The sequence below is a fragment of the Carcharodon carcharias genome, chromosome 6 (genome assembly GCF_017639515.1).
Source record: "Carcharodon carcharias isolate sCarCar2 chromosome 6, sCarCar2.pri, whole genome shotgun sequence".
NCBI classification, from domain to species: domain Eukaryota; kingdom Metazoa; phylum Chordata; class Chondrichthyes; order Lamniformes; family Lamnidae; genus Carcharodon; species Carcharodon carcharias.
The window spans coordinates 5,920,976-5,937,342 of NC_054472.1; the positions used below are offsets into that span (position 1 = coordinate 5,920,976).

General features: G+C 43.4%; 1 long non-coding RNA gene across 1 annotated transcript in view; it reads right to left on the reverse strand.

Annotated features, from left to right (window-relative positions):
- The window catches only part of LOC121278723, a 34,691-nt gene extending 18,557 nt beyond the window's left edge, over nt 1-16,134 (reverse strand). The window contains exons 1-2 of the long non-coding RNA XR_005943269.1: nt 15,508-16,134; nt 11,025-11,138 (exon numbers count right to left, since the gene is read on the reverse strand). This is a non-coding gene — a long non-coding RNA (uncharacterized LOC121278723). The remainder of the gene's footprint in view (nt 1-11,024; nt 11,139-15,507) is intronic.
- Nucleotides 16,135-16,367: the final 233 nt, after the last annotated feature.

Consider the following 16,367-nt stretch of genomic DNA (forward strand, 5'->3'; position numbering starts at 1 on the left):
CAACCCTCCTTATCCCTGTAATCTCCTCCAGCCCCACAACCCTCCTAGTACTCTGCACTCTTCTCATTCTGGCCACTTGATCATCCCCAATTTTAATTGCTCCACCATTGGAGGCCATGCCTTCAGTTGCTTGGGCCCCAAGCTCTGGAATTCCCTCCCTAAACCTGTTTGCCTCTCTACCTCACTTTCCTCCTTTAAGACCCTCCTTAGAACCTACCTCTTTGACCAAGCTTTTGGTCATCTGACCTAATGTGTTCTTATATAACCTAGTGTCAGATTTTATCTGATAACACTCGTGCGAAGCACCTTGGGGTGTTGTACTACATGCTTCTTCTTTCAGCTCCCATCTTATTTGGGGTCTCCACAATGCTGATTGATCACTCTTCTCCATCTCCTCTTGTTCACTCACCCATTCCTCTTCCAATCCTGCTGTATTTAAGTCTCTTGCCACCGTATCTGTCATCTGGTCTCAGGCCTTCCTCTTCTCCTTCTTCCTGACAGTCCCATCTCCATCACTTGTCTCACCACATTGCCTCTCTCTCTTTTCCACCAGGTGACCATACCATTTCAATCTCTTCAAACACCAATGCTGTTCTACTATGTTCTTCTTAGGTTGTCCCTCGGGGTCAAGGATGACTTGCTTCCACATTAGATGAGTTCTCAGGTAACTGAAGAGTCCAATGTGCGACCTACAGCCTCTGTCACAGGTGAGGCAGACAGTGGTAGGGGGAACGGGTGGTTGGGGTACCCAGGTTGACATGTGCTCCTTTCACTGTTGATGCTTGGCTACAGCTAACCCTTGGCGATGAGACTCGAGGTGTTCAACTCCTTTTCCGGATGCTTTCCCTCCACTTTTGGGCAGACTTGGGCCAGGGATTCTCAGATGTCAGTGGGGATGTTGCATTTTTTCAAGGAGGCTTTGAGGGTGTCCTTGAAGCGTTTCCTCTGCCCTCCTGGGACTCACTTGCCGTGTCAAAGCTCCGACTAGAGCACTTGTTTCAGGAGTCTCGTGTCAGGCATGTGGACTATGTGGCCCGCCCAGCGGAGCGGTCAATGCTTTGATGCTGGGGATGTTGGCCTGAGCAAGAACACTGACGTTAGTGTGCCTATCCTGCCAATGGATTTGCAGGATCTTGCGGAGGCAGCGCTGCTGGTACTTCTCCAGAGTTTTGAGGTGCCTGCTGTACATAGTCCACGTCTCTGAGCCATATAGGAGGGCGGCTATTGTTACTGGTCTATAGACCGCGAGTTTGGTGCCAAGTTTGAGTTCCTGGTCTTCAAACACTCAGGTGGCCGAAGGCGTCACTGGCACCCTGAAGGCGGTGTTGAACCTCGTCAATGTCTGCCTTTGTTGGTAGTCGGCTTCCAAAGTATGGAAAGTGGTCCACATTGTCCAAGGTTTCTTTATGGATTTTGGGGGGCAGCGCAGTGTGGAGGGGGCAGCTTGGTCTTATGGATGTTTAGTGTCAGGCCCATGCTTTCGTACACCTCGGTGAAGGTGCTTCCGATGGCTTGGAGCTCGGCCTCCGAGCGTGCACAGATGCAAGCATCATCTGCAGCCTGCAGTTCACTGACAGGGGATAGGACAACCTTGGATCTGGCCTGCAGGTGGCAGAAGTTGGACAGGTTCCTGCTTGTTCTGCAGTTTAGTTTCACTCTAGCAGGGAGTTTGCTGAGGGTGCGATGCAGCAAGGAAGATCAAAGCACCCACTAACTCTGTTAGTTTGCTCCCCTCAACATTCTCTCACCCGCCCTGAGCAGCTTCAGTCAAAGCCGAGCACTGCGCATGCTCATGAAAAATTGATTAGTATCTTGATTATATAGCGCCCTTACTACATTGAGGGCACCATATAAATGCAAGTTATTGTTTACCTGTCCTGATGAAAGGTCATCGACCTGAAATGTTAACTCTGTTTCTCTCTCCACAGGCACTGCCTGACCTGTTGGGTATTTCCAGCATTTTCTGTTTTTACAATCGCTGTTGAACCTGGAGATGGTCTGGCTCTCAATCCAACGGGTGTTCCGAAGTTATTGTGGCGCATATAGGTTTGCACCTGTTAGTTTGTGCAGTGAGGGTGAGGGAGGAATCAAAGGTGATTCTTCAGAGGTCTCACTGAGAAAGAAAGTGCCAGGGGCCTGTCACAGAGAGAAAGTGGGCATATTGAATAGCTATTTGAAGGAATAGTACATGGTATCACAGAAACAGATCATCAGGAACACCTTCGGTCTGTCCACAAGTATGACCCAGACCTCCCTGTCGCTTGCCATTTCAACACTCCACCCTGCTCTCATGCCCACATGTCCATCCTTGGCCTGCTGCAATGTTCCAGTGAAGCTCAACGCAAACTGGAGGAACAGCACCTCATCTTCCAACTAGGCACTTTACAGCCTTCCGGACTGAATATTGAGTTCAACAACTTTAGATCATGAAATCTCTCCTCCATCCCTTTCCGATCCCCCCCCACTTTTCCAATCATTTATAATTTTTTAACAAATATATTTTTCTTTTCCCACCTATTTTTAAATTTATTTCAATCTATTGTTTCATCTCCACCTTTTTTAGCCCATTTCGATCCCTTCCCCCCACCCCACCCCCACTAGGGCCATCTGCCACTAGCTTGCTACCCTTAATGTCCCCATTAGCACATCCTTTAGATAATATCACCACCGTCAACACCCCATTGTCCTTTTGTCTATGACATCATTGGCAGTCTCTTCTTGGCCTCCACCTATCACTGGCCCCCTAATGAGCTCCTCCTGTCCCACCCCCTTCTACCAGCTTATATTTCACCTCATTTCTATATGTCTTAGTTCTGATGAAGAGTCATATGGACTCGAAACATCAACAGTGTCCCTCTCTGCAGATGCTGTCAGACCTGCTGAGTTTTTTCGCAGGTATTTTTGTTTTTGTTCTGGATTTCCAGCATCCGCGGTATTTTGCTCTCATCAGGAAGTATCTTGGTGTTGTTTTAAACTCTGAAACTGATCTAAATCTCTGCTTCCCAAGCCACACAGGTTAGGAGAGATTGCTGTCACTGATTGTAATTCTTCACTACAAATCATTGTACGGAGCACTGGTTAATCTAAATCACAGGGGAGGGCAGGGAAAAGACTAGGGTGGAAGTTGGGATTAATCTGACCTGGAACCAGTTGAGAGACATGTAAAGAGCAGTACTGTCACTCACCAAGCGTTTAAAATTATGACAGAGTGGATAGGAAGGGCCTATTTCCCTTAGCAGAGAGATCAATAACCATGAGGCATAGATTTCAAGTAATTGATGGAAGCAATAGTGAGGAGCTGATAAATAATTCTTTCACCCAGAGGTGGTGGGGATCTGGAATTCACTTCCTGAAAGGGTGGTATAAGCAGAAACCCTCATCCCGCTTAAAAAAAAACATTTGGATGCACATTTGAAACGCAGTAACCTAACAGGGCAATTGATCAAGTGGGATAGGTTGGGTATCTCTTTCTTGGCCAGCATGGTTATGATGGACCAAATGGCCTCCTTCTGCATTATGAATCTTGCTGTTTTTCCATGTTTTTCAGCAAAATGTTTGTCCCTGTATTTGTGAATGGTTTTGTGCCTGCCGTCAGTGCGTGTGTCTATGGTGTGTCTTTCATCTTCTTGTGGTGCCAGGACTATCATTATACCAGCCACTGGCATTGAGCAGCACACATGTGGTCAGACAGACAGATAATCTACTAGAAAAATAGACTTCTGCTCTTCCCTTTAAGATCCAACATCAAATAGTCTGCATCTGTGCATGGGAACATTCTTTATATCTTCATAATGTTCCATTTACCTTATGACAAACTCAAAGCACCACATTCACAGCATTTCTTTTATCTAATCAATTAGTCGCATTCAAAAGACTCTGTAAAATTTATTGAATGTGACCTGTCTCTGACAAATCCAAATTGTCTTTCCTTGATTAACGCACTGACTTTTAAGCGTTCATTAATTTTATCTTGAATAATGGGTTCCCAGAATTTGGTCAAAACAAATATTAGGCTAATTGGTCAATGGTTACCAAGTTTATCCTCCCCTGGGTTATGGCCCAATGGTTTATCCACCTTCAGCTCTGATGAATCGTATTTAGCATCAATTCCATTTCTGGAGTTACTGTAACCAATTGCTTCAAATCCCCCTTTCATGCACTTATAATCTCACTTCCAGCATCATTAGTTAAAAACATTGGAAAACCTTATCAAATATCTCCATCATACTTCATCCTCTACAATAAGCACAGTCTATCATCCATCTGAAGTGATAACCTCTCTTTAATGATTCCATTACAAATGCCCGTACAATATATTTTTACATCATCTGTTAGTTTTTCTCACTTTGAGCTTTAATCCTTCTAATCTTATTTGTCCCCAACACCTTTTTCAGGATTTGTGGTTACCTTTAGTCTGTCAACCCTTGTTTTACCATAAACCCCACCTTCAGGTTTCAGTTGAACTTTGATCTCTCCATTTAGCCAGGGAACTCTATTCTTTGATCCATTCTTCTTTTGCCTTTATAAGAATAAACACATTTGTTACCTTGGCTCTTTATCTCACTGAGCTTTGTCTCTTTCCAATCGAGTGCATCATCCTTCTCCGTTGTCCTTTTTGATTCTTCCATTCAATCAAACTCCATTGTATTTTATTGATCATGTCACCATCTCAATACATCCCATGGTGCTTTTACAACCAAGTATGGTCTTCTGAACTGTTGGCAAGATTCTAATCTAGGAAACGTGGTCAACTTATGCGCTGCGGTATCCCAAAAGTGGCAGTGCAATAGTGACCCAATAGTCTGTTTTGTTTATTGTGGCTGAGGGTTAAACGTTGGCCAGGACATCGGGGACAACTCCCCCGCTCCTCTTCAAATATTGACATTGGATCTTTTATGTCCAATTGACAGGACAGATGGACTGTCGATTTAATATCTCATCTAAAGGACAGCACCGCTGACAGTGTGATGCTCCCTCAGTACTGCATCTCTGAGAGGGTGGTGTTGTCTGTCTCGATCCTCTGACAGCATAGTGGTCCCTCAGTGTGGGACCTGAGGCAGTGCAGGGTTCCCCCGGCGCCGACACTGCGGCGGTGTGGTGTTCCCCCGGCACCGACCCTGCGGCATTCCCCTGGAACCGACCCTGCGGCAGTGCGGCATCCCCCCGGCACCGACCCTGCGGCGGTGCGGCATTCCCCCGGTACTGACCCTGCGGGGTTCCCCTGGCACCGACCCTGCGGCAGTGCGGCGTTCCCCCCGGCACCGGCGGTGCGGCGTTCCTCCGGCACCAACCTTGCGGCATTCCCCCGGCATCGACCCTGCGGCAGTGCGGCGCTCCCCCGGTACCGGCGGTGCAACGTTCCTCCGGCACCAACCTTGCGGCAGTGCAACGTTCCCCCGGTACCAGCAGTGCGGCGTTCCCCCGGCACCGACCCTGCAGCAGTGCAGCATTCCCCCGGCACCGACCCTGCGACAGTGCAGCATTCCCCCGGCACCGACCCTGCGACAGTGCGGCATTCCCCCGGCACTGAGCATTTTGTAAAATTAGTGTATGTTGCTGAAGTCATCATAACTGTGGCTGGTCATTGATTTTGACTGGACAATCTATGAAAAAATTTTCTTGTTTGATTCTGAAGAACTATTAATAAAAATAAACTAAAACCTGAATAATGAATAGAATCATCAAGTGGTATAGTACAGGAGTGGATGATGTTGCTGTGGTGAACATTAAATTAATTGCACTTCTTTTTCTTGAGTTTAACTATGATGAAAGCTTTCCACCAGCTGGGAAGTCCAGCTGCTTCTCAACCGACTTCATTAGACAAAATTGAAATTGGATCATAATTATTCAAAATAAATTGGGAAGAATCCAATCAGTCAAGTGAACCATAGCTTTGATGATTCATAAGTGAAAAATAAAATCTCTAGTCAAGTGCTGAGTGTTATTAGTTAAAGATACATCTTCCAAAATCAAAAATGCACAGCGCTCTCGCCCCAAGTCAAAAAATTGTGGGTTCAAAATCCATTTCAGGGTATTGAGCACAAGATCTTGGCTAATAATCCCAGTGCCTTAGCTGAGGATGTGCTGCATTCAGCCACCCTGTCTGCCCTGTCCAGTCGATGTATAATATCCCATGGCACTATTAAAGAAGAGCAGGGGCACTCTCCCCCATATCCTGGACAATATTTAACCCTCAGCCAATATAACTAAAACAGATGAGATGGTCATTATCACAACGCTGTTTGTGGGATCTTGCTGTGTGCAAATTGGCTGCTGCATTTCCTACATTACAACAGCGACTACACTTCAAAAGAGCTTGATTAGCGGTAAAGTATTTGAGGCATCCTGATGCTGTGAAGGACAAGTCTTTCTTTATTTTTTAAACATGATGTTTGTCTTCAATTCCAGACTCCCTAATGTCCTGGGGACAATCATTGACATCTGGTTATAAATGAGATCTTTACAAAGCATTCCCATTCCATAACCATGAAGGTTGGGCTTTGATGTCAACTGTACAATCTTTAGAGTGGTTGCTATTTTTAAAGTGTCTTTTTCTGACCCATTAATTCCAGCCTTCTGTGAAAAATTTCAATCCACTCCAAATAATAGGGATGCACTGGACAAGGAAATGCAGTGGCCACTGTGTGCACAGCAAGATCCCACAAACAGCAGTATGATAACGATCAGATAATCTGTTTTTTCGTGATGTTGGTTGGTGGATAAATATTGACCAGGACCCTGCTGTTCCTCATATAGTGCTGTGGAATCTTTCAAGTCTGGCTGAGGAGTCAGACAGAGCCTTGGTTTAATGTCTCATTGGAAAAAAGGCACCTCCAACACTGCAGCACTCCCTTACTACTGCACTGGGAGTGTTGGCCTGGATTATGTGCTTCAGTCTCTGGCATGGGACTGTAATTTAACATTAACGGGTTTTATTATAATTTTTGACGCTGTTATATGCAACAGCTTCCGCAGTGCAAAGCTCCATCAAACAAATAAAAGACAAATAAGCCATCTTGTATTTTGTTGTACCTTGACATCGTAATGTCAGATTCCCTAATTCATTATTAAGATCATTAAGATCATGGGTGTCACTGACAAGTCTGGTAGTTGTTGCCCAGCCCTAGTTTCTTTCAAGTTTGAAGCTACTTCAGAGATCGTTTCAGAGTCAACTGCACTGGTAAAGGGACAAGGGTAAATTGAATAAACTCAGGATGTATGGGGTGGCTGCTTTCATTTCCTAAGGGATTTTCATGAACCATTTGGGTTTTTATGACAATCCAACAGCTTCATGGCCACTTTTACTGAGAACAGTTTATTATTCCAGCATTGCATTCCAAATTTCTGAACTGCCACGTTTGGATTTGAACTCATGTTTTTCTAGAATACTAGTCGTCACATAACCACCACACGATCATACACTTACTAGTTTAAGAAATGGCCTGTAAAATGGGAGAATGTTTAAACATCCCATGATCCTTTCAAATTAGCCCACATTGTCCTGCCACTCTGTAACACTAAGTCAGTCGGTTGATAACCCACAGGTGAAGTTCTAATCACAGCAACTACTCAACATGTGCTTCTCTGTCTGCACTAAACTTTCTTGTCGAATGACACAAATCAGCCTCGGGGCAGTGCAACCTCCTGCTACCATGCACAGCCCCCTGCCAAAGTTGGCTGAACTAGAACGATTTTGCTGTGTCTGCTGTGACTCAGTGGGTAGCACTTTTGCTGCTGAGTCAAAAGGTTGTGGGTTCAAGTCCCACTCCAGACACGCGCACAAAAATTGACTCATATTCCAGTGCAGTACTGTACTAAAGGAGTGCTGCATCATCAGAAGTGCTGTCTTTTGGATGAGAGATGAAACCAAGGATGCACCTGCACTCTCAGATGGACAAAAAAGATCCCACAGTATTATATTGAAAGAGCAGGGAGTTCTCCCCAGTTTCCTGGCCAATATCTATCCCTCAGTCAGCATCCCTAAAAATAGATTTATCTAGTTATTATTATATTGCTGTTTGTGGGAGCTTGCTGTGCGCAGTTTCGGTTCAAACATGGACAAAAGAGCTGAACTTCCAAGGTGAGGTGAGAATGACTGCCCTTGACATCAAGGCAGCATTTGACTAAGTGTGGCATCAAGGAGCCCTAGTAACACTGGAGTCAATGGGAAGCAGGGGGAAAACTCTCCACTGGTTGGAGTCATACCTAACGCAAAGGAAGATGGTTGTGGTTGTTGAAGGTCAGTCATCTCAGCTCCAGGACATCACTACAGGAGTTCCTCAGGGTAGTGTCCCAGGCACAACCATCTTCAGCTGCTTCATCAATGACCTTCCTTCCATCATAAGGTCAGAAGTGGGGGTGTTTGCTGATGATTGCACAATGTTCAGCAGCATTCACGACTCCTCAGATGCTGAAGCAGTCCATGTCCAAATGCAGCAAGACCTGGACAATATTCAGGCTGGACAAGTGGCAAGTACCATTCAGGCCACACAAGTGCCAGGCAATGACCATCTCCAACAAGAGAGAATCGAACCATCGACCCTTGATGTTCAACGGCATTACCATCACTGAGGCCCCCACTATCAACATCCTGGGGGATACCATTGACCAGAAACTGAACCGGACTAGCCATATAAATACTGTGGCTCCAAAAGCAGGTCAGAGGCTAGGAATTGTGCGACGAGTAACTCACCTCCTGACTCCTCAAAGCCTGTCCACCATCTACAAGGGACATTCAGGAACGTGATGGAATACTCCCCACTTGCCTGGATGAGTGCAGCTCCCACAACACTGAAGAAGTTTGACACATCCAGGACAAATCAGCCCACTTGATTGGCACCACGTTCCACAAACATTCACTCCCTCTACCACTGAAGCACAGTGGCAGCAGTGTGTACCATCTACAAGATGTACTACAGGAATTCACCAAGGCTCCTTAGACAGCACCTTCCAAACCCACGACCACTACCATCTAGAAGGACAAGGGCAGCAGATAGATGGGAACACCACCACCTGCAAGTTCCCCTCCAAGTCACTCACCATTCTGACTTGGAAATATATCGCTGTTCCTTCACTGTCACTGGGTCAAAATCCTGGAACTTCCTTCCTAACAGCACTGTGGGTGTACCTACACCAAATGGACTGCAGCGGTTCAAGAAGGCAGCTCACCACCACCTTCTCAAGGGCAACTAGGGATGGGCAATAAATGCTGGCCCATCCAGTGACACCCACATCCCGCGAATGAATAAAAAATAAATAAATTGGTTTTTGTGTTCCTATATTACGACAGTGAATAAACTTCAAAAGTAATTGTTTGCAAAGTGCTTAGGGACATCCTGAGGTTGCGAAAGGCACAATAGAGATGTAAGTCTTTCTTTTCTTTTTGTCTGATTACATGTTGCTGTAAAATCACAATAGCTGGTCCCACCACTAATACTTCACACTGCAGTTTACCATTGTTGTTTATCTGTGAGCAATTCATCAAGGTTAAAACCAATATTGTATCAGTTACAATGAGAGTTGACAAGCTAAATACCCACATAATATTGCCAAAAACAGATGGACAGTTTATTTAATAGTGTTAAAACTGGAGGAACAGCACCTCATCTTCCGACTAGGCAATTTACAGCCTTCTGGACTGAATATTGAATTCAACAACTTTAGATCTTGGACTCTCTCCTCCATCCCCACCCCCTTTCCATTTCTTCCCCCTCCCTTTTTTACCAATAATTTATATAGATTTTTCTTTTCCCACCTATTTCCATTATTTTCAAATCTATACCTTTTATGCCGTTAGCCTTTCCACCCCACCTCCACTAGAGCTGTACCTTGTGTGTCCTGCCATCCATTCTTAATTAGCACATTCTTTTAGATAATATCACCACCTTCAACACCTCTTTGTTCTTTAGTCTGTGACATCTTTTGATTATCTGCTCCTATCACTGCTTGCTTGTCCCTACAACCACACCCCCCCTCCCCAATTCTCTCCCTGCCTCCCCCCTTAAACCAGCTTATATTCACCCCTCTCCTACTTTTACTCAGTTCTGTTGAAGGGTCATGAGGACTCGAAACGTCAACTTTGTTCTTCTCCGCCAATGCTGCCAGACCTGCTGAGTTTTTCCAGGTAATTCTGTTTTTATTTAATAGTGTATTGTTTCAGGTTTCACTGGAAATAAACTGATACTTGTCAAGCATAAGGTTCTAAAAACATTGTAAGCTGTGACACTAGAGTTCAAACACTTTGCACTTGCCAGTTAAACCTTGATACTGGACCTAGATCCGTTGTTGTTTATAATATATGATTGTGAATTTTCATTCCAATTTGACTTCCCATTGTAATACTACCCATCTGCTTGAAGATCCTGTGCAACATCAAATTTAAGGAAGGCTGTTGACACTTGCACAACAGATCCATTCTCAATGTATCTTAACTCACATCACATCCCACTCACCGATCACTCCTATGCTCGCTGACTGACATTGACTTCTGGTCAGAGGACAGCTCAAATTTACAGTTCTTTTCCCTTTGTTCAAATCGCTTCCTGGCCTCACCCCTATCTCTGTAATCTCTTCCAGCTCTACAGTCCTCTGAGATCTCTGTGGCCCTTTAGTTCTGACCTCTTATCCATCTCGCACTCCATTTGTTCCACCCTTGACCAGTTTGCCTTTCTCTTCATAGGCCCTAGCCTCTGAAATTTGCTCCCTTAACCTCTCCACCTCTTTCTCTTCCTCTTAGAACATCTGTGTAAAACCTACCTCTTTGACCAAGCTTTTGGTCACCTGTCCTAATGTCTCCCTCTTTGGCTTGCTGTCAATTTTTGTCTGATGTTCTAGTGAAGCACCTTTGGGCTGTATTACTACAGTTAAAGGTGTTATATAAATGTCGGTTGTTGTTGCCAATGGCAAATCCTTAGCATGGCAGACTGCACAGTTTTGTTATGCAAGGAGAAATTAGGGTGGAATCTGGCTGTCCTTTGAGTCCCATTGTGGTTTATAATCTCTACACAGAGAAAGGAGAATCTTACCTTATTTTGGTAACCGAGGTTCTACTTGCTCTCTCAGGTGAGTTCAAAGGTTCAGTGAGACTACTTGAAGAACAGCGCATGAGTGCTCCCCAATATCCTTGCTGATACTTATTGCTGATGGATGAATAGATGACACAAAAAGAAACAAATTACTGTGATACAATAGACATTAACAGAGACATGGTTGCAAAGTGACCGTGGTTGGGATCTGAATATTCAAGGGCACTTGACATTTCTAAAGGACAGAAAGAAATGAAAAGTAAGTGAGGTAGCTCTGTTAATAATTAATGAGATCAGTGCAGTAGTGAGAAATTACATTGGTTCAGAGGATCAAGATGTAGAATCAGTTTGGGTAGAGACAAGAAATAACAAAGGAAAGAAGACACTGTTGGGAGTAGCTATGCTGTAGAACTGAATATAAATCGAGAAATATGGGGGCTTGTAAGAAAGCATTTGGTACAGTTTCTTAGAACAATATATTCTGGAACCAACCAGGGAATAGGCTATTTTAGACTTGTAACATGTAATGAAATTGGTGTAATTAATGATCTCATAGTAAAGAATCCACAGGTAAGAATGATCATAACATGATGGAATTTCACGTTCAATTTGAAGGGGAGAAATGTGGGTCTGAAACTAAAGTCTTATGCTTAAATGAAGGCAATTACAAGGTTATGAAGAGAGTTGTTGAAAGTGGAATGGGGAAATAGGTTAAAAGGTAAAATGATGGAGAAGCAGTGGCAAACATTTAAGGAGATATTTCATAACTCTCAATAAAGGTATATTCCTTTGAAAAAGAAAGACTCAATGAGAAGGATGCATCCATGGCTAGCAAAGGAAGGTTTCAAATTGAAAGAAAAGATGTACAATGTTGCACAGAGGCTGGGAAAATTTTAGAAACCAGCAAAGGAGACTGGAAAAAATAAAGAGGGAGAAATTAGAATGTAAGAAAAAACTAACAAGGGATATAAAAATGCAGCAAAAGTTTCTGCAACTATATAAAAAGGAAAAGAGTAGCTAAAGTGAGCGTTGGTTTCTTGGAGAGTGAGTGAGGCTGGAGAATTAATATTGGAAAACAAGGAAATGGCAGAGACTTTGAACAAGTATTTTGTATCTTCACCGTAGAAGGCACAAAAAGCATCCCAAGACCAGTAGAAAATCAAGAGGTAAGAGCAAGGAAGGAACTTTAAAAAAATCACAATTGCTGGAGAAAAAGTAATGGGAAAACTAATGGGACCAAAGGCTGATAAGTGCCCTGGACCTGATAGCCTGCATGTGAGGGTCTTAAGAGAAGTAGCTGCAGAGATAGTGAATGCATTGGTCGTAAGCTTCCATGCTTGATTGGCACCCCATCCACATCATTCAACATCCACTGTCTCCACCACCATGCATAGCAGCAGCAGTGTGTACCATCTACAAAATGCACTGCAAAAAACACACCAAGGCTCTTTAAATAAAAAACAGAAAATTCTGGAAAAACTCAGCAGGTTTGGTAGCATCTGTGGAGAGAGAAACAGAGTTTACATTTCGAGTCCATATGAGGGTCATACAGCCTCGAAACATTAACTCTGTGTCTCTCTCCACAGATGTTGTCAGACCTGCTGAGTTTTTCCAGCATTTTCTGTTTTTATTATAGCAGGAAACTATAGGCCAGTTAGTTTAACATCTGTCATTGGAAAATGCTAGAAACCATAATTAAGGAGGTAGTAGCAGGACATTTAGAGAATCGTAATAATATCAGAGAGTCAACATGGTTTTGTGAAAGGGAAACTGCATTTGACAAGTTTACCAGAATTCTTTGAGGATGTAACAAGCGGAATGGATAAAGGGGAACCAGTAGTTGTAGTGTATCTGGATTTCCAAAAGGCATTCGATAAGGTACCGCATAAAAGATTACGACACAAGATAAAAACACATGGTGTTGGGGCTAATAATAGTATACATAGAGGATTGGTTAACTAACAGAAGCAGTGTTGGGATGAATGAGTAATAGGAATATAGGAAATAGGAGCAGGAGTAGGCCATTCAGCTCCTCGAGCCTGCTCCCCCATTCAACTGGATCATAGCTGATCTTCTATATCAATGACATTTTCCTGCACTATCCTCATACCCCTTGATATCTTTAATACGTAGAAATCTATGAATCTGTGCCTTGAATATATTCAATGACTGAGCAGGCACAGCCCTCGGGGATACAGAATTCCAAAGATACACCACCCTCTGAGTGAAGAAATTCCTCCCCTGTCAAGCCCTGTAAGAATTTTGTATGCTTCAATGTGATCATTTCTCATTCTTCTGAACTCTAGAGAATATAGGCCCAGTCATCTCAATCTCTCCTCATAAGACAATCCACCATCCCAGGGATCACTCTGGTCATCCGCCTTGCACTCTCTCTATGGCAAGTACGCCCTTCCTTAGGTAAGGAGACCAAAACTGTACACAATACTCCAGGTGCAGTCTCCGCAAAGCTCTTTACAATTGCAACAAGACTTCATTCCTCCTGTATTCAAACCCTCTTGCAATAGAGGCCAACAAACCATTTCCCTTCCTAATTACTTGCTGCACCTGAATGTTAGCTTTCAGGAACTTATGAACAAGGAAACCCAGGTCCCTTTGGACATCAACACTTCCCAGTCTCTCACTATTTAAGAAATATTCTGCATTCCTGTTTTTCCTACCAAAGTGGATAACTTTGCATTTTTCCACATTATATTCCATCTGCCATGTTCTTGCCCATTCACTTAGCCTGTCCAAGTCCCCTCGGAGCCTCTTTGCATCCTCCTCACAACTCACATTCCCACCTGGTTTTGTGTCATCTGCAAACTTGGAAATATTACATTTGATTCCTACATCCAAATCATTGATATAGATTATGAATAGCTGGCCCAAGCGCTGATCCTTGTGGTACCCACTTGTCACAGCCTGCCAACCTGAAAATGATCTGTTTATCCCTACTCTGTTTTTGGTTCTTTTAACTAATTCTCAATCCATGCCGGTAAATTACCCCAATCCTAATTGCTCTAATTTTGTTTACTAATCTCCTAGATGGAACCTTATCGAAAGCCTTCTGAAAATCCAAATATACCACAACCACTGGCTCCCCCTTATCTATTTTGCTTTTTACTTCCTCAAAAAACTCCAACAGTTTTGCCAAACATGACTTCCCTTTCATAAATCCATGTTGACTCTGCCTAATCCTACAATTATTTTCAAAGTGTCTAGTTATCACTATTTTTTAATAATAGATTCTAGCATTTTCCCGACTACTGATGTCAGGTTTAACAGGTCTGTAGTTCCCCGTTTTCTCTCTCTCTCCTTTTGTAAATAGTGGAGTTACATTTGCTACCTTCCAATCTGCAGGAATCATTCCAGGTTCTTTAGAATTTCAGAAGATGACCACCAATGCATCCACTATCTCTACAATCACCTCTTTCAAAACTCTATAATGTAGATCATCAGGTCCAGAGGATTTTTCATCTTTGCTCCTATTAGTTTCTCCAGTACTACTCTTTTACTGATAGTAATTGTTAATTACAATAAGAGGTTGTGGTGGAAGAATTAATCCAGGCTGCTCTTTTGGTTCAAGCTGGTTTATTTTCAAGACAATTCCTCAGTGCTACTGGCTTCCAAGTAGCTTCCACACAAAGTGTTCTGGCTGTATCTTTTCTATTCTTTTTAGATGGGATAATCAATGCCCATCACCTGTTTAACTAGCAATTGTCTTTAACAAGGTGATTGCCATATTGACAGTAATTTCTTTCAATTCCTGATTCTTGCTAGTCCCTTTGTTCTCGAGTATTCCTGGGAGGTTTTTGTATCTTCCCCCTTGAAGACAGACAAAAAATATTTATTTAATTTCTCTGCCAATTCCTTATTCCCCATTATAAATTATCCTACCCCTCCTGTCATGGGCCCACACTTGTTTTTGCTAATCTTTCCCTTTTTACACACCTATAGGAGCTTTTACAGTCCATTTTTATGTTTCTTGCTAGTTTATATTTACATTCTACTTTCTCTTTCTTTATCAGTTTCTTGGTCCTCTGTTGATGAATTCTAAAATGCTTCCAATCCTCAGGCTTACTATCTTTTTGGCAAATTTATAAGCCTCTTCCTTTGATCTAATACTGTCATGTTTTAACTATGGGGTCACTTTGCTCACGAACCGACTGCTCGCTCATCTGTTGGCAGGCGAGTCGATTACAATACACAGCAGACGCACAGACCAATGTGAAATGAACCACATACTATTTATTTACACAAACACAAGCACTGACATGATGTGTGCTTCTCCAAACAGACCCTACTCTAGACTGACATGAACATGGTAGCATGCATTACACAGCTATTGGGTCTTACAGTCACGTGGTCAATCTGCTCACAGTCTCTTAAAGGTGTATTACACCTCAGGTTACCACATCCCTCCCCCTTTACTTGAAAGTACATTTTACAATATATTAACTGTTTACAAAAATGAACTACTTACAGATTCAGTCTCTCTGGAGGCTTTTTCAAACATGTTGACTGCTGTAGTTCTACCACTTTGGATGGTTTATCTGAGGCCTCCCTCTCAGGAGTTATCTGTCCACTAGGCTCCCCAGTTGGAACCTATAAGTTTACCTCTTCGACTCTCTCCGGCTCAACGGGTTCTGCAGGTACTTCCAAAGCAAGAGGAGTTCCTTCTACCTGTGGTGTAGACTCCAACAGAAATGCTTGGCACAACTTTTCTTGTGGATCATTTTCCTGTTTCCTGAGATCTACATGTCTCCCGATCATTGGACCTTCAACCAATTATGGTAGGATAGGGGTCCTGTCACTGCACTGACTTCACCTGATAGCCATTTGGGCCCATCTCCAAAGTTCTTTGTGAAAATGACTTCCCCAACAGTGACGTTTCTTTCACATGTACATTTTTCTGAGCCTCCTGACTTCTCTCTACCTGCCCCCTAATTGTGGCCTTATGAGGCTTAACCGTGTCCTGAGACGTCGCTTCATTAATAACTCTGCGGGTGTAATATTGGTGGTTGTATGTGGCGTGGTTCTGTAGCTGAGCAGGGGGTGTAATAACTTTGTTGCTATAGAGTGCCCCTCTAGTTTCTTCATTCCGGCCTTGAAGGTCTGGACTGCCCTCTCAGCCAGCCCATTGAGTGCAGGATGGTATGGTGATGTCTTGACATGTGATATGCGTTAAGGAGATACTGTGATAATGGAAATTCCCTGCTGGTGAATGCTGTTCCATTATCAGACACTATTATCTCTGGTAAACTGTGTATCGTGAAACTCTGACACAATCTGTCTATGGTGGTGGCAGATATGGGTGATCTCACCTTGTATACATCCCTCCAT